Here is a 23,962-nt window from a genome sequence, read left to right as displayed (position 1 = left end):
GACATGTTGGGATACTAAATTTGAAAACAACTCAGACTTTGTATATTTTTAAAGAAATGTTTTTGCAGTTCTGGGTATTCCTTTCTAGCCTTCCCAAGCATTTTTCATTCACTCCATTTGGAGTATAGAAGTTTTCTGAAAAGTTTCACTAGTCAAACATCTCATACTGAGTAGGTGTGTGTATTAATGATGGGGTTGGGGAAGGGCACGGGTGGTCAAATTCTGGGACAGTGGAACTCCAAATGGTCAACATCAAAGTCACAATGTCATGGCAATAAGCCAGCACTGACCTATCCGAATAATACTTTTCCATTTATAAAGCTCCTTATTGTGTATTTTGATCCTGAGAGTAAAATACAAAGGTTACAAATGGCAGCCCCCCCCCCCCCCCGTTTACCGTTTCAATTCTAGTATAATAAAGGATGTTTGGTATTACCAGAGACTATAAAATCCTGCAATTACAGAAAATACCCATTAGAGCTAAACCAGCTAATCTTACTCTCATAAAGATGAGCTTGTTAAACACTTGTTTGTGTAGCACTGATTTACCCTGGGCCAGTACAACAACCTCCTCTTCTCCCTGTATATTAATTAACAGGAATAACAGCTAACATTCACTGAAATTTTTCCATGAATCAGGCTGCTCATGTTCGATATAACCCATTCTTTACATCACCATATGTGGTGGATATTGTTAATAGCCCCATCTCACACAGGAGGAATTTGAGACTTAAGTAAGCTACCCACTCAGCTAGTAACTAGTGAAATCAAGGTTTAAATAGAGGCAGATGGAATCCAGAGGCTGGGTGCTCTTAACCAGGAGACTAAATTATCTTCACTTTGGAAGGAAGGTTGAGACCTGCTGGAAACAAACAAAGGGTATGACTGGTTCTTGCTTAAGACTGTAGTTTTCATCATAACCTAGCCTCCTGGCAACTGTGATCCCTTAGACTATCATTGAGTCTAGAGCTCAGCTTGACAACATCTGAATGCACTCAACTGACGCTTTTTTGGCCACCTCAGAGTACTTTTCGGGTTTTGTGTTGTCTTTTTTTCCCTTGTTTTCTGGCAGAAAAATATCCCAGATTCTTTCAAAGGAAAAGTGCCCATGTGAAACCTGTTAACCAATACTCATTCATTCGTTCAGTCATTCATTCATTTTCTACCATGACCGCTTTCTTGGAACAGGGCTCATGAAGGTCTCCTGTGACTTCAACATTGCAAAAGCTTATGGCCCCTTCTCAGATCTCATCTTGTTTGATCTCATCATTTGCATTGCTGATTACTCCCTCCTCCTTGAAACAGTTTTTAACTGCCTTCCAGGAAACCACACTTCTTTCCTGGTCTTCCTCCTATCTCTTGGACTGCTCTATTTCAGTCTCTGATGCTGGCTCTCTTTATCTCTCTGACCTCTAAAATCAGAGTGCCCCAGAGTTTAGTCCTCGGACCTCTTTTCTTTCTCCAGTCATGACCTTGCTGGGCTCAGCCAATCTCAAGGCTGGGTACACTTGGATTAATGTCTTTAGCCTACACTTCTCCTCTGGATGCCAAACCTGTCCATCAATAGCCCACCTTTAGATGGCTAGCGGGAATTTCAACCTATTACGTCCAAAACTGAACTCATAATTTTCCCTTTCAGGGTTTTTTTTTTTTTTTTAGCATTTTCCAATTTCTTAAATAACTCTATTCTTCTAGTTGTTTAGGTAAATCTTTGCAATCATTCTCTTTTCTTCACCCGTTATATCTGATCTATCACAGTATCTTTACCTTCAAGATATATTTTAAATATCTACTGACTCTACTGTCAAAACATGAGTGTGTGTGTTAGTTGCTTAATTGTGTCCAACTCTTTGCAACCCCGTGGACTTTAGCCTGCCAGGCTCCTCTGTCCAGGAAATTCTCCAGGCAAGAATAGTGGAATGAGCTGCCATTCCCTTCTCCAGGGGATCTTCCTGACCCAGGGATCAAACCTGGGTCTCCTGCACTGTAGGCAGGTTCTTTACCATCTGAGCGACAGGGAAGTGACTCCATCAAAATATATGCAAATACAACCACTCCTTACCATTTCTATTATCCAAATCCTGGTCCAAGACTCTCTCCTTAATTAGAAAAATACCCTCTGACTGCTCTGCATGCCTCTGTCCTGTCCCACTACAGTCAACGCTGAACACAGAAGTTGGAATGATCTTTTGTCAGTGTAAGTCACATCATTCTACAATCTCTTCAAAAACCTCCTAGCAGCTTCCCGTTTCAGTCAGAGGAAAGGCCCAAATGGCTTCAATGGCCTCCAAGTACCTACACAATCTGCACTCCTCCAACACATATCAGAACTCATCTTCCCCCACGTCCCCCTTCCCCACCCTGCTTCAGCCTCAGCAGCCCCTCCTGTTTCAGGCATTCTCCCGCAGGGGGCTTTACAGTGACCTTTTCCCCTGCCTGGAATAATCTTCCACCTGATGTTGTCCGTGCTCACTTACTTCCTTTAGGCTTTTGCTTAAATGTTACTTTCTCAATGTGGCCTTCTATTTCAGTTACTTTTATAGCATAACAAGCAACCTCAAAACTTGGTGGTTAAAACAGCCACTGTTTAATTATGCTCAAAGATTCTGCGGAATTCTGAATTCAGGAATTCAGAATGAGCACAGTGGTGATGGCTTTTCTCTGTCCACGGTGACTGGGGTCTTCAAGTCTGAGGGTGACAGAACAGCTGGGAGCTGAAGGTTCACCACTCACATGCCTGATAATCAGTGTTGCCTGTTAGCTGGTACCTCATTCAGAACAACCTGTGAATGGTGTGGCCATGTGGCTGATCGGGCTTCCTTTTTGTATGCTGACTGAGTTCCAAGAGTGGGTATCCCAGAGAGAGGCTGTGTCACCTTCTATGATCCAGTCTGAGAAGTAACACAGTCTCCCTTTCACCATAGTCACAGGTCTGTGCATGTGCTAAGTTGCTCAGTCGTGTCCGACTCTTTGGGACCCCGTGGACTGCAGTCTGCCAGGCTCCTCTGTCCATGGGATTCTCCAGGCAAGGATATTGGAGTGGGTTGCCATTCCCTTCACCAGGGGATCTTCCCAACCCAGGGATCAAACCCAAGTCTCCAGCATTGCAGGCGGACTCTTTACTAGCTGAGCTATCATGTAGCCCCATAGGGTAGCTATTTATAGGTTTCAGAAATTAGGATGTGGACATCTATGGGATCCATTGTCCAGCCTACCAGAACACATCACCATTCAACACACTAAATAGTCTATGTATTTATTTATGTACTGCTTACTAGAATGTGGTCCTCAATACATCAGAGAAAATATTTTTCCATTTTGTTTCTGCTGTATCCCATGAGCCTAGAACAGTCCCTGGGACATGTTGGAAACTCAGTATATATTTGTGAAGTTACTGGCTTGTGAAATGGGTGGTTCCATAAATTTTATTGAATGCCTACAATATGCCAGAAAATAAGCCTAAATTGAAGCCTTGTTGATACTTTTTTCCTAAGAGTTCTCAACACCTTGTGGCCGTAAAGAAATCCTCACATGTGGTTCATCAGGGTAAAAAATGTCAGGATTCTAGCACAAAACCACATTAAATTATAATTTTTCATTTCTTTCTGAAAATTGTGCAAAAAAGCTATTGTCTCTCTTACAAGTGTGCAGCCTGAGTCTCTGTGATTACCCCACTCCAGTCATCTGTGCTGTATAAAGAGGGACGACATGGACGTAGAGGGAGAGTCAGACCCTAGGTCTTAATTACCACTCACAGGCTTTAGGCCCTGCTATTCATTTAACTTGTAACTGAACTGTCTGTCCCATGACCATGCTTAGAATTGTGTTTCCATAACATTCCGTGATATTTCTTTAGACAGTATGCAAATGAAAAGGGTTTGTATTTTAACTTTGAGTTTCCTGATTTTTTCTGGATCAAACCAGATGTGTGGAAATGTCTCTCTGTGTATGTTTTAAACACTGATCCATATGCTTGCACGGATGTGAAATCTGTGACCTTCTGTTCTTTCTTTTATTTGATGACTTGTACACAGAACCTCATAAAGCAAATCTCACAATTAAGTTGGATCTGTTTCAACCGTGAATTTTTCAAAAGATTATAATCATCATGATTTCCATGTCCGTTTAAGAAAAAATGTAGTCACATAGGTTCACAAATGAACCTCATGGAATACTGCCCTTATTGATTTGGTCTTGGAACGTGTGCCAAACTGGACTTACTTATATTCATTTCAGTTGTAATGATTTAGCCTGTTACTAAACATAACAAAGAATGCAGAATCTCAAAACAATATAAAATAAAAGGAAGTAGATACTCTTTTCTGTTAGAAAATCTAGGAGCAAGGGAGCAAAGAGTAATTAAGAGCCTCAGTCTTCTCAGCTGTGAAATGGGAACACCAAAACTTCCTTAGCAGCTTACTTCACCTCTATAAACTTGAATCGGTTATCTATAAAATCAAGATGATAATAATACCTACCTCACAGGGATTTGGGAGGATGAAAATAATTTCATTATGTAAAGTGATTCTTTAAATGCCTGGTTTTAACCCATTATTATTATCTATTTACAGCATTAGGCAAACTCTAGACATTTAATTTACATTAACTAATCAGAAGCTACTATTTTTGCAAGCAGAAAGGACTCTTCTGGCTAAAAGACTAAAGGATCACTGGTATAGTGTGATTTCAGAAGCACCAAGAACGTTCTACTAAATCTAGAAGGTTCTCTTCCACCTTGAAATAAAGCCTGTTGTTTCTCCAATAAAGCATAATTTATCTGACTTAAATGTTAAAATGAAAATACTCCTGGGAGAAAATTACTTTAAGCATTGTTAGCTATTTACACTTTAGAATGAGTGAGTTTTATGTCTTATTCTGAGAAATTTCCCCAGGGGTAGAGAGAAACAACATGGGACAATTGGCAGTCGGGAAAACAACTTTCCCTGTTCCACGATTATAGATAATTTACATGAATATTAAATTTAATGATATACATAATGTATTGGTCTCAGCACATATCCCATGACTGCCTTGGAATACCTGAATTTGGTCATTAGACCTCAAAGATATTACGAATTTAGACAAAAGTCCTTTTTATTGAACTTGGTTTGACGTCAAAATTATTCTGTTAATGTTAAATACTTTTCAGAGGAGAGTTACCACTATTTCTAGAGGGCATTAATTTGTCATAAATTTTATGGGCAGGACTAAAACTTAGGGGGGAAAAAACTGTTATTCCTTGCTCCTGTTTTTCGCCCTGTCCTGACCTTGCCAGAGGCACTCAAAATCCACCATCTCCCCTACCAGGCACCCCAGCCAGACCTGGGTCTATCAGTGGCTTTACCAGTGGAAGCAGAAACACGGCATAAAAATCGCATGGCACAATTAGGGAGATTGTCTATTGCGGAGGCAGTGAATATTCCACTCAGCTGGTAAGGACTGAGGCTCTCATCACAGCTCTTTCACAAATGAGCTAATCCTAGCAAATTGTTTCCATTCTTTTGGCCTTGGTTTCCCTATCAGTGAAACAAGGATTGGATAAGATCATTTGTAAGACAAATCCTCTAGTTCTAAGATTCTGTGATTAGTCCTTGACAGTTTTGTGCTTAAGCTAAAATGCCAGATGTCATTAACTTCTAGGATTTCATGCCCAACTGAAATGCAAGCTCCTTTAAATCAGGCCACCAGTGCCCCCAAGCCCTTGGGACAACCTGTCTCTCACTGTTTACATAGCATAGAAATTGGCCCATACAGCCTCTCCTTTTCTCTCCCAGGGTCATCTAGGTAGACAACTCTGGGATCCCAAGCCTCACTTAAACAAGTTACCTAAAATTTCTGAGCATTAATTTCTTTTCCAAGATGGAACAGTAACACCCATCTCACTGGGCTTGTGGTGAGAATCAGTTTACATAATGTATGTAAGTTACCTATCACGGTGCCTGGCATTTATCGGGAATTGTCTCTTCCTTCAACTTCACTGCCCTGTGCTTTTAAAATTCTCATTGTGCCACCATATTACATGAAAAGAAACAATTTGGTGAGACTGAAACTCATTTATAGTGGATAATGTTTCCCCCAGGCTCCTGACTGTGGAAGGCTTTGACTATTCTAAGAAGGATCTCAAGCATCTGGGGTGCAGGTGGGGATTAGGGTTCACTTGCTAGGCTGGGATGTCTCTCTGATTCTGAGCTCAGACTTGCTCGAAATTAGCTCCTGAGAGACCAGCCAAGATGGTGGAGGAGAAAGACCATGAGTCTTCCTCCTCTCAGGAGCTCGCCAAAACCACAACTATCTGTGGAAAAAGACCAGAATCTTCCCAGAAAATATCATCCACAACTAAAGACATAAAGAAAGTCAGTCCCTAAGTCTGCTTGAGTTTTTCCCAAGGAAGCCAGAGAGCTGGGTAAGCCGGAGTCAGAGGAATAGCAAATCTCTACCAGCTCCACATGCCAAAAGCGACAACTGTCTGGGCTCCCCGGGGAAGTAGTGGCAGCTGCTGGAGATTCTGGCCTGGGAACCAGTGGTGTGAAGGATGAGGTGCTGGCATGGAAGGTTGTTTGCACTGACTCCTCCTCCCCACTGCAGCTGGCCCCACTAGTTCGAGTGAGGAACAGGTGGAAAGGAGAGGATGGAGAGCGAGGAGCAGCTGGACTCTTGCACGGATCCCACAGAAGGGGCTGTTCCAAGATGTTAGCCCATGGGCCCAACTCTGGGAGCCCAGCCCCAGGCCATTAGTGTGGGATGCATGCCCTGTTTCCTGTTGCCTTTACAGGGAAGTCCAAGCCCTTTCTCGGATGTCCAGGGCCCTTCCGAGCTGTTTCTACCCAGCTTCATTTCCCACAACTTCCCCCACAGCAGCTCCCCATTATTTCCTGCACAGCCTCCATCTCTCTGCGCCCCCTCAGCCTGGGAGGGAGGCCCTCCTGTCCTTTTCTGTACTGAAAACCCTGTCGCCAAGTTCCATTGCAGTGCCGCCTTGTTTGCAGAGGTCTTCCAATCTCTGTCCTGTGCCCCCGCAGACTCCGCTGTGACTTCACATGTATGTCAGAGCCTTCTCTTTACAGGGCTTGTTCCTCACCTAGGATGCAGACTCCTGGAGAACAGGGACCTTGCCTGATCGACCCTTACCTCCTGCCCCAAGCCTGTGCTGCATGAGGCAGGTGCTCACCAACTAAAAAGGGGGACCGCGGTCTCCCCCTGTGTGGTCATGGCTGTAGGGACTGAGAGGTCCACAGCATCAAGAACTCAACACTAACACTGATCAGCATCTGTTAGGAGACGAACCAAACAAAGATGAAAACTAGAAATTTGACTCAACTGTTCAAAAAGAATTCTCATTTTAGTCATTTTCTTCTATACTCAAAGCGTTTTCCCTTCACCCATTCTGAAAATCCTTCTCTTGTGATAGTAGAACTATATGCTCAGCTTCCAAGGAGCCGTATGGTGCATTTCAGTCCCTTCCTCCTTATCTCTCTAATCCTAGAGAAGCAGCTGAGAGAGGAAAAAAAAAAAAATAACCATCATGCACTGAAAGATTCAGAACTCTGTCACAAAATGGGCATCAGAGCAACTAGCTGAAGGCAATTTTCTTTAAGAAAAAACGTTGTAGTATATTAAGCATGCAATAGCATTTTCTAAATTCTCTGTTTCCTCCACCCATGGAGGGATTCCAAATCTAATTATAGGCATTTATGGGAGCTGCTTTCATTTATGCCTAATTACCATGTAGGACAATAACTATTATGTACACCGCTGTATGTGTCAGATTAACTTTGCTCTAAGTTTTATTGGATTATCACATTAAACTCTACAAAAGCACACTCAGAGCAGTTATGCCAGTTTGTCCACTCTGGATGGCCAGCCATTCGTAGAGGTTACTTATCTACCCACATCTCAGGAAAAACTGGTCAGAGATCTGGTGAGTGTTATTTCTGAGATCTCTTTTGCACTCTTCTCAACTCCTAGCCATGTGCTGCATGAGTGCCTTAGAAGATTTCATAACAGTTAGTGAGAGAAGTGTGGAGCTGGGAGGGTGCAGAATGCTCACTGGCCAGCCAAGAAATCTTTGGAAGACTCCCCAGGACTTTAATCTGGCAGGAAAATCCAATGTATTTTTAAAGGGGTCTTTGAAATAATTATTTAAAGAGAAGTGTGACTTTAATTTTTTGTTACCCTTGGACCTTTCACACGCTGCTAAAATAACAGCTCTGCCATTAGCACCTTAGGTCTAAAGTGGAAGTGAATTTGCTAATATGAGGAGGGAAAGGGCAGAGCGGGGTCATGGAAAAAGGGCTGGGCTGGAAGTTGGTCCCGATCCTGTCACTAGCCGGGGATTTGGGGCATGTTTCCTCTGGGGTCCCTGCTCTGTAAGATATACTGGATTAGCCTCAAGCTGATTGTCTCCAGGGAGCACAATAGCAGGGATGGGGACCATAGTTGTGCATGTCATGGGATTGGCACTATGAAGGGCTAGGTGATTAACTGGTGTTAGTGTTACTGTTCACGTATTCCTCACTCCACTGCTACGTGTGCAGCAGGGGGTTGCTGAGGGATGGAGAGATGGGACAGGGCCCTAAAATCCACAAGAAAGGGTCACTGATCTGAAAGTCACTCCACATGTTTGCCAAGCACTGTGTCATCTTCCTGGCCCCCACTTCACCCCACCCCAAGACACTCACAAACCCACAGTCCTTCTAGGCCCTTGGGGGACTTCTCTCAGAGACGTCCCTTCTTGAGTTGTGCTGTAAATTACTGTCCACTCACATCAAAGGAAAGCCAAGGAAGGAGGCCTTATACAATTGCTTCTGTTTGGATAGGCTTGGCAGTGGGTGTAGAAGCAATACCGTGTGGCTGATGGACTAATGGGATAGTCCTGAGATGGGAGTTGAACTCCCAGTTACATGGAGGATGCATCCCTGAAGAGCGCTGTGTTAGCTGGAAACTAAGAACCAGAGGGACTAAGTCTGTGGAAGCCAAGGAGGAAGGATGATGGCCGCCACGGAGGAAGGAGTTCAGCTCTCCCTTCTAGAGAGAAACTGCCCAAGGCCAGGAGCTGACTGACTGCCTCCAGGGATGCATGATGCCAGCCTCCCTTCCCAGTCAGCTCCCAGCCACTGACTGACCAGGGCAAGGAGACTAGGTCTGGCTATAACAGCCGACACAAGAGGACTCAAAGAGGCAACCTTTGCTGTGGATAGAGCTCCCCATTGGATGGAGCTGCTCTGCTGCTGAGGATCTTCCTGCTTAGCCTCCCCCCCCACCCCCCTTAAATGGAGATCAGACCTGCCTCTTGGTCTGAAGGCCCTCCCTGCCTGCTCTGGTTCCCTCTCTCCTGTAACTTTCAACAGACATTTCTCCCCAGACGGCTCACACTTTTAATTCTGCTCTGATGTCTGCTTCCCAGAGGACCTGAACTGACAGCAGGTATATGCCCAAGGTAGGAGAAATTTATTTTACCTTTAAAAGCTTATTTTGACTCAAAATACAGTTCATAATATTTTACTCACAATTTGAAATCTCTGAAAAATGCCAAAACTTGATCTGACCTTCTATGAGGCTATCTGTATTCTGCTGTTACTCCATTTGACTCATATTTTTTTAATTATAGAATTATTAAGGTACTTGATTATGGAGTGTGACTCTAAACTCTGTTGGGCAGGTGATATAATACACAGTGTATATATCATAGTTCTCTAGAATCTAAGAGGGGCTTCCCTGGTGGCTCAAATGGTAAAGAATCTGCCTGCAATGCAGGAGACCCAGTCTCAATTCCTAGGTCGGGAAAATCCCCTGGAGGAGGGCATGGCAACCCACTCCAGTATTCTTGCCTGGAGAATTCCATGGACAGAGGAGCTTGGCAGGCTACAGTCCATGGGGTCGCAAAGAGTCAGACATGACTGAGCAACTAACACATACACACACATACAGAAAATCTAAGAGAATCTGAATTATGAAAAATATCTGACTCCAAGAGTTTTGAAAAAGAGGCTCTAGTCCTATGCTGCACAGAAACTAAAGTCTGCATGAAGTAGCTGTTCTCTGAAAGAGACTTTCAGTGAACCATGCCTCCCAGTCTTCATGCCCTTGTGTGAAAACTCCAGTCCCTCTCATCTTGAATCTGTTTGCTTCACCAATAGCCTGTGGCAAAAATGCTGTTCTGAGTCTAAGCCTTAAGAAAACCTAGCAGCTCCCACTTCTGTATATTAAAAAATACTTTGCTGGATTGGGAGATAATAAATAACATCTTCTTCTTCCAGCCAACTGAGAGCCAAGCCTTAAGAAATTAAGATTCAATGTTAGTTTTATTATACGTAAAACCAACTGGAGAACATGTCTTTAATCTGGTGGCCAAGTTGGGTTTTCAGATACTCCCTCCCAAAGGGAGAGCTTCGGTCTGCAGAGCAAACCATCTAGTTAGAACTTCTGCCTCCCTTCATGGCAGAGAGAGAAGGATACTTCAGTGTTTGTAGTGTTTTAATAGTTCACGTTAGGGGAGCGTAACCAATAGATATTAATTCCTTGAAAACTCAATCACATGACTACCCCTCCTCTCATGTGAAAAAGTGAAAGGGGGCCTAGGGGAAAGACCAGGGACATTATTTAGAGGAAACTCCTTTCTGGGGACATACATGTACATTATAGGGGAAATATGAAAGTGTTAGTCACTCAGTCGTGTCTGACTCTTTGTGACCCCATGGACTGTAGCCCACCAGGCTCATCTCTCCATGGAATTCTCCAGGCAAGAATACTGGAGTGGGTTGCCATGTCCTCCTCCAGGGGATCTTCCCAACCTAGGGATCGAACCCAAGTCTCCTGCATTGCAGGCAGATTCTTCACCATCTGAGCCACCAGGAGAGCACATTATAGGGAAGGACATGCAGAAATCAGGAACTCTGGAGCTCAGAGAGCTGGTAGGATGTCCCTAGAGAAATACAAACGTGGAGGTTTCTTTGATAGTCGAAAGGAACAACCAAAATACCCAGTGAAACTGTAATCATGAAAAGCCAATAGAAGTGCTTAAAAACACTGATTAGGAATCTTAAAACTGTGCATTTTACCCTCTCAAACAATAATATTTATGGCATATAGAATGACAAGCCTCTTTGCTAACATATCCAATGACATTTCTGTAACATGAGCAATTACAGTGTTCTTTAGTTTACTTGGATATGTGGTATTTCTTGGTTTTAATGGAAAATGCTGAAATGTTATATTACAATGTTCAGGCTAAACTAGATGAGTTTTATACACACACACACACACACACACACACACATATACATTGTTTAGTAAACTTGAGGGGAAAGTGCAACCCTGGCTCCCTTCCTGTTATGGGTTCAAATGTGTGTGATTGATTTTTCATAATTCAGGCTCAATTTTATTCTTGGGTTATAAATGGTAGACAAAGTTGAGCTTTATATAAATTTTTTAAATGGCTCTGAAGATCTGGATTTAAGTGTCCATGTGGCCAAGTCATCCAGTTTCCTTGGAACTCAGTACTCTCACCCCCATCCATAAAATGGCGGTATTGCTTCACCCACATCCCTGGGTTGAGATGAGAATTAAATGGGACAAAGTGCACTGAAATCTGCCGTTCCATGCCAGGCATTGAACTAGGCGCTGATGAATGTTTTTAAAAGTAGTCAGCAGGTCATCCCATGATGAGTGTAATGTTACCATACCCCCAGCTGCCAGAGGACACTGGGGAAATCATATTTCATGCTGCTGGGTTTGAGCCCTTGTGAGGCTTGTCCCTGTAAACACAGGACAACTGGTAGTGTTGAATTACAGAAGTGCTAAGATTGACTCTTGGAAAGAGTAGAGAAAAAAAAATAAAAACATTTCAAAGGACTTTCTCTAGGCCTCATGCTGAGGCATGGAGACTGGCATGGGGCCTCAACCATGGCTCAGACGGTGAAAAGTCTGCCTGAAATACAGGAGTCCTGGGTTCGATCCCCGGGTTCGGAAGATCATCTGGAGAAGGGAAGGGGTACCCACTCCAGTGTTCTTGCCTGGAGAATTCTATGGACAGATTAGCTTGCCAGGCTACAGTCCATGGGGTTGCAAAAAGTCAAACACAACTGAGTGACTTTCACATACACACACACACAGGCCGTAGGGATGGTGGGAAAGCAAGTCTTTCCCTGTGGTGCCTATGCAGTTGGCAAGTAGCTTCATGATATTAGAAGTCATTCATTCCAGCCTGACACTCAGCGTTTTTCATTCAGTCTTCAAGTACACATATTCAAGAACGGCAAGACCTACAAGTGTCACTGCAGCTGCCGGATCTGTCTGTACAGACCGAGGGGCAAGAACGGCAGCTCAGAAGAGGAAGATCTGAGGAATGGTCACCGTCCATCTGAACAGTTTCTATAGCCGCTTATTTATAGTTCAGTCTTTCCCCCGTTGGAATTTTGGACAGTGAACAGAGAGAAAACCACTGGACTAGGTGACATTTCCATAGCAAGTTATTGTAATTCTTACATTAAAGTACAGTTTAAGCTCCTTGAGAGCAAGTTATGTTTTTTAACCATGACATTCTCCTTAACAACTACCTACAATGGCCTAATAGAGTCTAGATACATATTGAATTGACATAAGCAAATTAAATAGCCTTTTCAATATAATACTTAATAGTTAAATATTAAGTATATTTAATTTTTAAATATAATGTTTTCTATATTTTTCTGAGTCCTGTAACAGAAAATAAGATGTAATAACACACATGGCATTAGGAATGCCTTAGTTCCTTTTTGAACAAGTGTCATTTCTTTTTATTTATTTATTTAAAGTCTTATTTTAATTTGTTACAATATGGCTTCTGTTTTATGTTTTGGTTTTTCGGCCCCGAGGCATGTGGGATCTTAGTTCCCCAACCAGGGATCAAACCCTCATCCCCTTGCATTGGAAGGTGAAGTCTCAACCAGTGGACCACCAGGGAAGTCCCTGAGTAAGTGTAATTTCTAGACAGTAAATACTATCTTTCTATATAGCTGCTTCCCGAGAGTGAGTTTGACAACCAGTGTGGCAGGTTAACGGATTCAGGTGTCTGGAGTATCATTTCGTGGCTTGCAGGAATGCTCCAAATTTCACAATGCTGCATCCAGTATGTCAACCCCGCTCTTCCTGCGAATTGCTTATTTCCCTTGCCTTTCTCTTGCTTTCCTAAACGTGGCAAGGATTTTACTACAGTGTGGATATCTGGCTTCTGATTAGAAACGACAATGCAGCCCATAAAAGGTAATCAAAATATCACCTCAAATAAAACAGTTTTAGATGAAAAAAGAAAGCACCAATAACTTTCCCTCTTCGCTTGCCCTCAAAAGTGTCAGAAAGAAAGACAGTTACTCTAAAAGCAAAAGAGGAAAAAACGCTCCATTCCACCAGTAGTACAGGGTTTACTGTCTAATGTCACAAAAGAGAATAATTATACTCACCGCCTTGTTTTTCTTCAAAGTAGACTGGGACCAGAGCTACACAGCCCAGCTCAGGAAAACTCTGAAATGAAGGGGATGGGAAGTGGATCACCTGGGATCAGAACCAGGTTGAGATGTTTTACTAAAAAGTTGCGTATTCCTCTGTTTAATTTCCTCTAGGATTTATGACGGCAGAGCCACCATAAAGCTTTATTTCCCAGGACATTCTCTGAAACACCCGCACCAAGGCTCTGCGAACCGCCTCTAGGTTTTGTTTGTTGCAGCGTCAACGTGAACTCTGCGCTTTTGTCGTGGTTCACTGCTAGCGCCTCGCCCTTTTCTTACAGTGACCCAGAGTTAGAGATTGATAGTGTGAACTTCACTGGGCCAACACAGTTTCCCAAGGAAATTCGTGTATTTATTAACTAAGGAAAAATGAACACCTTCTTTTAAGCGTGTGTCTCAGAAGCCTCTGAATGATTTCTATAAAACACAGACAATAGGAGCAAATCCAAGAAGCAAGTAGGAGACAAGTAGATAGGATCAACTCAGAACAGCTCAAATGAGACTGAGAACAATACGGTGCTTTGATTGATAAGGTGATTTAAAAATTAAAAGAGAGGAGTCTATCTGAGAGCTGAATGCCAGTTGCCAGAGATTGATGGATGGCATGAGTCTTCTTTTCTTTGCAGCATCTTTCAGATCAAGATATGTTTTCTCTTAGAGTGAATCTTTATAAGACAATCGCTTGACTAGAAGGGGGATCTGTGTGTGTGTGTGTGTGTGTGTGTGTGTGTGTGTGTGTGTGTGTGTGTGAGTGTGCACATCCATGCACTGTTTTAGAATAGGGCTCTATACCAAGCATGCAAGGCTGCTCCATAGCTCTGCAACTGTCTGTACTTTCCATAGCTTGTGCACAGATAAGGTACTCTGAAAACATCCCTCCTGGGTGAGCCTTCATTTCCAATTGTGTCTATGCACCATGTGGTAGCCAGCATGATTAAGGAAAAAGTGATTATATGAACCTCCAAATCCATCTGTCATGTCACAGGCATTGAAGAGCCTCACTGAAAAATTAGCCTCCTCCTTCCCCCAACTTGTGTTTTCCCATCCTCAAGACAATACAGGAAGCTCTTAGCTGGGAGAGAAAGGAACAAAGGGGCAAGGAATTCAATAAAAAAGAGATCCTAGGCAAAATGAAATATTGTTTCCCTGTCTGTATTTCTCTCCAATCCGCCAGAGCATTAACTGCTTGCCTGCTGCATTATGAGGCAGAAGCGCGTCTAGGATTTGCCTGCAATAGACTAAGGTCTCTGAAGCATCAGGGACGTCCAGAGTGATGAGTGGTTGGGAACAGAGACTAAACCAGATATAAAAATGAGTCAAATGTGAAAAAACACTCTTATTTCCTACTTCTTTGGAATTTCTCTAGTACACTTGCTTATTTAACTGCACTGACAGACTCAAAGACTTATTGGATTTTTATATTCTCTGTACACATCTGAAGACTTACTGAAATTGCATACCATTTTTTTTTATTATTTCCTTGCATGTGTCTGCATTTTTTCCGGGAGAGGATCCATAGAATCCTCACGTTTCTTTAAAAAAGGGTCTCTGATCCTCAAAGTTAAAATTCACCACAATAAGGTATCTGCTGTTCTGTTTATTTTCTCAATTGCAGAAGGTTCATTTTCCATCATTGGGGATTAGGAGTCAGGAGACAGATTCTGTGAAATACTTAACCCAAGAACAGACCACAGAGAAGCATAAGTAAAGTAGACAGCAGATGCTAAATTAGAAGATGAAAGACAATGGGGTGAAGGATGTTAGGTTTATAAGGACATTTTTCTCATTTCGCTATTGTGATTCAGACTCAGTCAAAACATTTAAAATGCACAGTGCATGGATTCTGTTGTTTGTATAAACTATTTTTTCAAAAGAACTTTATTTTTAAGTTCTTATTTCAGTTGCTGGGAGGAAAAGATGTTGAGTATTTGGACTAATGAACTCATTTAAAATTTCCTCAGTTGACATTAGATTTAAAGAGAATTAATTAAAATGGGGAAATTGTAGAATAGTAAACCTGTTTCAGGTTAGGGGCTTTTGATGGAAAGAAGTATAGTTTGCCATGAGCAGGCTGGCTTACAGTTAATGAAATTTTTAGTCTGTGTACATTCACCCTACTCTGAATGTTTTCTAAAAGTTAAAAAGTGTCAGGGTTCATAGGTATATTTTAGAATTGAGTAGTTTAACTACAACAGATAGAAGAGCTATTTTAGGCAAGACATATTCCCAATATTGTTACTGAAGAGGCAAGAACTGAACCCTGACACATCACTCATTTATCAGAATACATAAAGTAACCTTAAAGACACCAAAACTTCCCTTCATGATCAAAACACTCAACAAACTAAATGGACAGGAACTTCCTCAAACTGATAAAGGATATCATCTATGAAAAACTAAAGCTAACCTCATACTTAATGTGAAAGACTAAAAGCTTCATTGTTGAAGATCAGTAAGTTAACCATAAAAGTCTATTTAATAGCCATCTGTGGTAGACTGGATCAAAGTTCCAGTTCTTCCCTTCCTTAGATAATAATAGTATAAGATCAAACTATATATAATTGGCTTTTTTGGTTAAGTGAAAAGTGATCAAATAGCAGTTTCACAGGGTTTAACCTAATGCACACTTACCTCTGGCCACATCACTTTCCGGTGTTCACCCAATGGGAGTGGTGTGTTCTTCTTCAGCCTGTCGATACTGGGCACAGCTCCGTGATTTGCTTTGGTTACTGAGTGTTTGTGAGCAGAGACTTGAAATCTGCACATGTGGTTTGGCTTGCACACCAACTGTTCCTGAGGAGAAGAACATTCCCTGGGTTGTCACTAGTCCAAGGAGGATGAGATACATATGGAGTCAACCACAGCCTGGAGCTGAGACCAACAGACTTTCAGCCTGAAGCAGAGCCTCCTCGTCTAGAGCATCTGAACCCCAAGTCATCTGCAGAGTTATGTGAGTGTAAGAATAATGATTTTTGTTGTAAGCCCTCGAGGTTTTGAAGTTGTTTGTTACACAGCAGAACTGTGGCTATAGCTAACTGCTATATCATGTAAGCAGTGAACAAGTGAAAAAAACTCAGTCAAAAGCTGACAGTCTCTGTGCAGGCAATGTTCAGAGGAAACAGTCTTGTTAAACAGACTTCAACTGATGATTCTCTCAGGCCCTGAAAAGAGGAGCGACAGATGGGGAGAGTGCCGTAGGAGCAGTCAACACTCCAAGCAGGAACCACAGCCTGAAGACAGGCCTTGGATAGTTGATTGAGTATCACACTAGAGGGAAAAAATGACAAATACCAATTTTTAACACCTCTCAGTTTTGACCAAGGTCTGTGTTAAAGCCCAGCTTTAATCTGAATTCTCATAAATAGGGGGAAAAAATCAAGACAGAAAGTGTGATTCCAAGCAAAGACATTATTTATGATTGTAGCATGCTGAGGAGCTAGCACTTGGATTCTATATTACTTTCATTTACTCTGCATTTTATGCTAATTATTTTTCACTTGTGCAGGTCCTGGAGTTGAGAACAGTTTGAGAAATGAAACCACAATTAACTGAATTTGTTGGAAAATGTATAATCAAGGGCTCATGCATTTATTTATGTCAACAATTCCAAAGAAAATTGCTATTAAGTCTTACCAACTGTCATCCACTTGTCCTCTTTCATATCCTGGGTTAAGCTATTACAATAATATCCTCCAGTTTCCCTAATCATAACAGGAACTGCTATTTATTAAATGCGTATTACTATGTACCAAGGTCACCTGGTGACTCAGACGGTAAAGAATCTGCCTGCAATGCAGGAGACCTGGGTTCATTACCTGGGTTGGGAAGATCCCCTGGAGGAGGAAATGGCAACCCACTCCAGTATTCTTGCTTGGAAAATCCCATGGACATAGAAGTGTGATGGGCTACAGTCCATGGGGTGTCAAAAGAGTCGGACATGACTTAGCAACTAAACAATGACCAAAATCCTTAACAGCTCTTAAAAGTGCTATATCTCCTGGCAGCCTCTGCTGTCAACCCCAGAAAATTCTCTCTCTTTATGTCTCTCTCTCTCTCTCCCTCTTTCTTCTTCCCTCCTGCCTCTCTCCTTTTTCAGACTGATAGACCTGGGCCTGTCACTCCCTAGACAAGGTCTCTTCCTCCCAGCACATTCCCACATGCCCCAGGCACTTACTGAGACTTAGCCTACCTAACTCCATAGGGAACTTAGTGTTTCTTTTCTTCCTAACAGTCTTTTGATCAAAAACCTCCTCTGAGACTTTGGTCCCTATTAAGCCTCCCTCTTTCCTCTCCTCTCACTCACTTCCTCCTTGTGCTCAGTCATTCAGTTGAGTCTGACTCTTTGTGACCCCATGGACTGTAGCCTGCCAGGCTCCTCTGTGCATGGGATTATACCAGCCAGAATACTAGGGAGGGTTGCCATTTCCTCCTCCAGGGGATCTTCCCAACTCAGAGATTGAACCCAAGTCTCCTGCAGCTCCTGCTCTGGCAAGCGGGTTCTTTGAAACCTCTGAGTCACCTGGGAAGCCCTTCACCAGATCCCAAAATCAAACCGACCCAGAATGCTCTTCAGAAGGCAGGGGATAGCTAAATGAGCAACCTCAGGATATTCCCTCTCTGGGAAATAGTCTGGAGAAGAAAAAAATTTTTTAAAGATTAAGACCTTCCTAATCCCCCATCACATGATGTGTTAGTTTCTAATTGCTGCTGTAACAAATACCCCACATTTAGTGGTTTAAACACACAAATGTTTCCACTTACAGTTCTGTGGGTCAGAAGTCCAACAAGGGTTTTACTGAGTTAGAATCTAGGTGTCAGCAGGCTGCATTCTTTCTGGAGTTTCTCAGGGAGAAACTATTTCCTTGCTTATTGGTGTGATGGCAGAACTCAGCAACAGAAGCTCAGAAATGGAGATTGAGATCCCTGTCTTCCTGCTGGCTGTCAGCTAGCGGCCATTCCCTGCTTCAAGGGGCCACCCACATTCCTTGGCTCCTGGCCTCTCTCTTCCATCTTCAAAATAATGGTCTGAATCCTTCCTTCTTCTTCCAACTCATCTGTAACCCATCCAGGAAAGATTCTCTGCTTTTAAGGACTTCTGTGATTAGATTGAATCTGCCTAGCTAATCCAGGATATCCTCTCCATCTCCAGGTTCATATCCTTAGCCACATCGGTAAATTCCCCATTGTCTCCAAGAGTAAGTACACAGGTTTCTGGGATTAGAGCATGAACAACTTTGGAAGGGCCATTATTCTATTTTATATAGGTGGTATATGTCATTGTTGTTTTATTGATGGAAAAGCTGAGGTCACAAGGGTACTGCAATGAACTGGATGTCCCACTATTAATATGAGCCAAACCAAGGGTCAGGCTAGCCTACGTTACACATCTCTCGACCTTCATCATACCCTCAGCCCATGAGTGATCCTCGCAGAAAAATCAAATAGCCACTTTTGAGAGTCACCTGGCAACTACATTTTAAAAACTGCTTCCCAAGTGAGTGTTTTACTATTTTTAGAATGTTTTCACTTATAGTATAAGAAAATATACAAGTTATAAAATATATATATTTAGGGGGGAAAAAACTTTAAAAATAAGTAAATGTGGTCAAAAAGAGAAAGCTCAGTTAATATTTCTAACAGGTCACCTTTCTGACAGATTTGGTAATTTTTTGTTGAAAGTTCCCAGTGGTTTTCCAAGAAAATCTTATCCTCTCTAAATGGCCTGAGTTGGCTAGGTTGAGATAACTCAAAAGGCCTCAGCCACCACTACACCCAAACATCACATTTTTGCTTTATTTCCTCAGCTGAAGATGAGACATTTTTAAATATGCGTTCAAATGGAAGGCTTGTCAAGAGCAGGTGGGGTGGGGAATATTTGTGTTTGTTTTATTACTTTTCAGAGTAGCTACTCCTGACGCTTTATGCTCTCTAGGAAAATTAGAAGCCCAGATTACATCAGGTAATTGCCACATGCAGAAACGAAGGAGGATACACACACGGAGGCTGCCAGAAGCAACCATGATTAAATTATCAATGATGAACAGGTCAAAAGGAAAAGCATGAAGCAAACTGCAACACCAGAGCTGAGTGAGATCTCATTGTGCTTCAAAAGCTAATAAGAAGGAAAGTGTGTGGGAGTGGGAGGTGTTGCCAGAAAATGAGACAAGAAGCTTTACATGATGTGGGATGGTCTAGGGGTTCTCTTAAGATCTTTATTAAAATAAACAGGCTCAGCATTAGAAGTGTATCTCTAGTTGTGGGGATTCGCAGGGAAAGCAATTTGGGCTATGTTCTTTGTTGTGCATTTTATCCCACCTGCCAAAACTTTCTGTTTATGCTTTCTTTTTTCTTTAGCAGAGAGCAAAGGAGTCATGATGGGCAGTTGATAAAAATGTGGGGCTGAATTTACATAGTCACTCAGAGACTGTCATGCACCTTGATGCTTATGGAGCACAATTAACAGTGTCTCTAATCTGAATAAAAATATGTTCTTTTAGTTTCGTGTCATATACAATATCACTACGAGCTCATCTACATAGCCTATTATAATGCACACTTTTATACTACTATAGCTTCACCTAATCAGCCCTCCAGGAGCTAATCAGCTCAAATACTGTCACAAGTGGCATAATGCATGCAATTATCCTTAATTCAACTTCTAAACATGGAGGTGAAAGATCAGATTTAACCAAACAGGCTTATCAGGAATTCATGAATTGATAATCATGATTAATGGGAAATCACAGTGCAAAACTTGTTTTAATTTACCTGTTCATGTAACTTGTGTTACAGAGAAATGTGAACTTTCATCCGGAGCAAACAAAGAATGTCTAGATTTTCAAATGAATTTCAACCCCAGGGTAAGAAACGTGCATTCACTATTTCAAGGATAATCTTAAATGACAGAAATCGGTGTGGCTAAGTCCAGATTATAGCTTTGAAAATATCCCGACCTTGACTCACTGAAAGAGAAATAATTACTCAGAAATGGAATCTCTAGTTATCACCAATAAATGTTTGAAGGGGGGATTTACTTTGAATGGGATAAATTGAACTGCTTGTCTCCATAGATTCTCAGATTTCTACAGAGCTGGTCTATTCTTGAAAAAGTGGTCTTTGAAGATAACTGCTTTAGGGTTTGTAGTCCCCTAAATATTGACCACTTACATGACTCAGAGACTCAGAAGACTGACCTATAATTCATTCATTTATTGAAATAATATTTCTTGAGCAAATATTATATGGCAGAACCTGTGCTAAGGATTAGAGATAAAAATGATGAATAAAAGAAATCTAATCCTTGAGCAACTGGCAGTTCGGTGGGGAAGATAATACAAGGAAATGGAAATAACTGATATAACAGGGTGAGATGTTGAGAAAAATGCTGATGGGTGTATTATTTTGTTACTGTTTTGCTATGATGGGTTCATCAGGAAAAAGTAAAATACAAGCTAGCACAATGCCGTTACTGTGTCTCTGAAAGTCTTGGGTTTCCCTTACAGACCTTCCAAGGGGGCAGTAAGCATCCTTTGTGTTCCTGGCAGGAATGAAAGGGGTGAAACCAGATGATGCCAGAGTTTGGGCTGGTGTTCGGGTTTGGAATGCTGGCCTGGAGCAACCCCAGGAGGCAACTTAGAACTGAAAGAAGATGGTAAGTTGAGAGCTCCTTAAGAGGCAGAGATGCACCCTACTTATATGTAGGACCCAGGACAGAGTGATGGCTGGATGGCAGGATGGCTATGGGCTGCTTATGGAAACTGGAAATTTAAGTGCTATGACTTAGGGTCTCTATCACCAAGTCTTCAGTTCCATGGAAAGAAACCCTGTGAGGCAACATCTCTGAGCCTAGCCTGCCCACCCCCCAGCATGGCAGCACACGCCCAGACAGCAGGGGACCCACACTGGGCAAAGCAATGATGGTGGTGCTGACAACATTCTCTGGTCTCTGCTGGATGTCCAGCACAGACATCCTATGCCTTCCGGCACGCTTTGGGAAACTCTACAGGCATGACTGAGATTGAGTTTCTTCTTGCTTGGAGAATCTATTGCTGGGGAGCAAATCCATTCCAGGTGTTGCGAACTAGATGCTTACAGGTACTGTAGGCACCACAAAGGAATCTAGTGATGAAGTGGGTCTGGTGTGGTTAAGATAAATTGGAAACTATGCCTTTTAGAGTGACTGTTACCCAACTCCAACTAGTCAATTAAATTTAAAAGTGTAGAAAATTGTGGGGAGTTGATAGAGAAGCTGAATTTTGAGATAAGGGAATAGACGGAGTTTCTGATAAGCTGTGAGACAGCAGAGACAATTGAAAAGATGTAGTACCAGAATTTTTGTTTGTTTATTCATTTCTTATGCAATCAATGGTTTTTGAGTACTTCTCATATAGCAGACCCTGTTCTAAAAGTTGGTATAGACGTGAGGGGGGTGGGAGATGGTCTAGTGGTTAGACTCTTGAAGGATAAAAAATTATCTGTCAGAAAAAATAGGGTAAAGGAAAGTGGTCAAGGCAGAAGGAACAGCATCCAGGGAAGCCCAGAGATGAGCATGAACAAGGCATCTCTGCAGAGTCCAAGAGAGTCTACACACTTGAATAACAGGGGTCAAGGGGAAAGTGGTGACAGGAGGCTAGAGAGGCTGTGAGGGGCCGGGGCCTGGAAGGCCTTGCAGGGGAGTTTATACTCATTCTAAAGGCAATGAAAAGTTAATGAATGATTTTAAGCAAGAGTCCCATGATTAAGTTTGACCATTCAAAGACCTCAAGGTCAGAGTATAGCACATAGAAGGGACGCCCAAGGATAAGGCAGCACCATAGTTCAGGTGAGAAAGAAAGGCCAGGTAGAACAGAAAGACGTGGAGAGAAGTGAATGGATTCAAGAAACCTCTACGAGACGGGAGGAAGATAAAAGGTAATCAATAAGCAAAGAAAGAAGGAGATGGAGGATTTAAAGGTAAACTCCCCAAATTTCTGAATTGGGCAGTGGGTGAATGGTGGTGTTATTTCTTGAGATAGTAAATTCTGATCTGGAGAAAAAGAGAGAGAGAAAAGTAGGGAGGGTGTGTAGAGAGAAAGAAAGAAAGCGGGTTTTGGAGAAAAGTTGATCTGTTCTTCTTTGGCTTGTTAAATTTACGGCATCAGAGAGACATCTAAGCATGCATCTAAGCAGCACCCCTGGCTGCAGTGTCAGTGGTGGGGCGGCTGGGGTCCCCCGGTGTTGGGGTTCCACCAGGGGAATACAGCAGAAGGAGACTGGGGCTGGGGGCATGGGGCATCTAAGAGAAAGAGTGACTGAAATGTTGAGGTCTGGAATCTAAGATGTCCCTACTAATATTATAATTTTAAAACTATTATTATTATTGCTTATACAAGGCTTCATAAGTGCCAGGCAATGTTCTAACTACTTTACATAAAAAATTCACAGCAATATGACACCAGTACTAGTGGTTTTTTTTTCCGTTTTACAGATGAAGAACCTAAAGCACAGAAAAGTTAAATAAGTTGCTCAAACTCACACAACTAATAACTGAAGAGTTAAGATTTGAACCCAGACGACTGATTGTAGAGTCCATGTTTATAACTATATGCCATCTGTCTTCACCCTCTGTCTCTCAGCATCTTTTTCTCTGACATCCATGGACAGACACATTCTTTTCTACTCTAAGGAAAAAACAAATGAGCCAAATTGTGCTACATTATGGTAGGTATAAAGGCAGATCTAGGATCGGGATGGGGAATACGTGTAACTCTATGGCTGATTCATATCAATGTATGACCAAAAATAAATAAATAAATAAAGGCAGATCTAGCCTGGAAATAGGAAGCGGAGTTGGGAAGTTCTCAACTCCACTTTTCTTTATCTAAAATACCTGTGGCGGATGACTTGGTGTTCCATCCCAGAAGGACTGGGAGACTCCTCTTTAAAGACTGGCTTATATGATGATTGCAGCTTCACCCCACCCTTACCACCATCGTCATCCCCACCCACACATGTGGACAGTGCTGGCTGGGTATCTGTCAGTCCCTTGAGTCAGCCAGATGGTGAGAAAGGATCATTGTCCCCCTACTTCCCTCCTCCTGCTTTCCTGACATTGTATATCCTTGATGGAGATTTACTTCTTTGCATCCAGCTAAAGACTCTTAAGAGTCCCTTGGACAGCAAGGAGATCAAACCAGTTAACAATCTTAAATGAAATAAACTCTGAATACTATTCGGAAGGACTGATGCTGAAGCAGAAGCTCCAATACTTTGGCCACCTGATGTGAACAGCTGGTTCATTGGAAAAGACCCTGATGCTGGGAAAGATTGAAGGCAGATGGAGAAGAGAGCAACAGAGGATGAAGTGGTTGGATGGCATCACCAATTCAATCGACATGAACTTGGGCAAACTCCAGGAGATGGTGAGGGACAGGGAAGCCTGGCGTGCTGCAGTCTATGGGGTCACAAAGAGTTGGACACGTCTTGGCAACTGAACAGCAACA

At 42.3% G+C, this 23,962-nt stretch overlaps 2 long non-coding RNA genes across 7 annotated transcripts in view; one reads left to right on the top strand and one right to left on the bottom strand.

Annotated features, from left to right (window-relative positions):
* The window catches only part of LOC122698822, a 79,357-nt gene extending 63,150 nt beyond the window's left edge, over positions 1-16,207 (bottom strand). The window contains exons 1-2 of the long non-coding RNA XR_006342431.1: positions 16,113-16,207; positions 13,437-13,497 (exon numbers count right to left, since the gene is read on the bottom strand). This is a non-coding gene — a long non-coding RNA (uncharacterized LOC122698822). The remainder of the gene's footprint in view (positions 1-13,436; positions 13,498-16,112) is intronic.
* Positions 9,280-23,725, top strand: LOC122698821. 6 transcript variants are annotated; one of them, XR_006342428.1, is made up of 5 exons: positions 9,280-9,436; positions 13,596-16,431; positions 20,274-20,341; positions 20,984-21,132; positions 22,948-23,725. It is a non-coding gene; the product is annotated as an uncharacterized LOC122698821 (long non-coding RNA). The 6 variants fall into 6 exon arrangements; XR_006342430.1 differs by having other exon boundaries at positions 9,288-9,436; positions 16,229-16,431; XR_006342427.1 differs by having other exon boundaries at positions 9,288-9,436; positions 16,170-16,431.
* The last annotated feature ends 237 nt before the right edge of the window (positions 23,726-23,962 follow it).

This window comes from Cervus elaphus, chromosome 8 (genome assembly GCF_910594005.1).
Source record: "Cervus elaphus chromosome 8, mCerEla1.1, whole genome shotgun sequence".
Lineage (NCBI taxonomy): Eukaryota > Metazoa > Chordata > Mammalia > Artiodactyla > Cervidae > Cervus > Cervus elaphus.
This window is presented reverse-complemented; position numbering and strand designations above follow the sequence as displayed.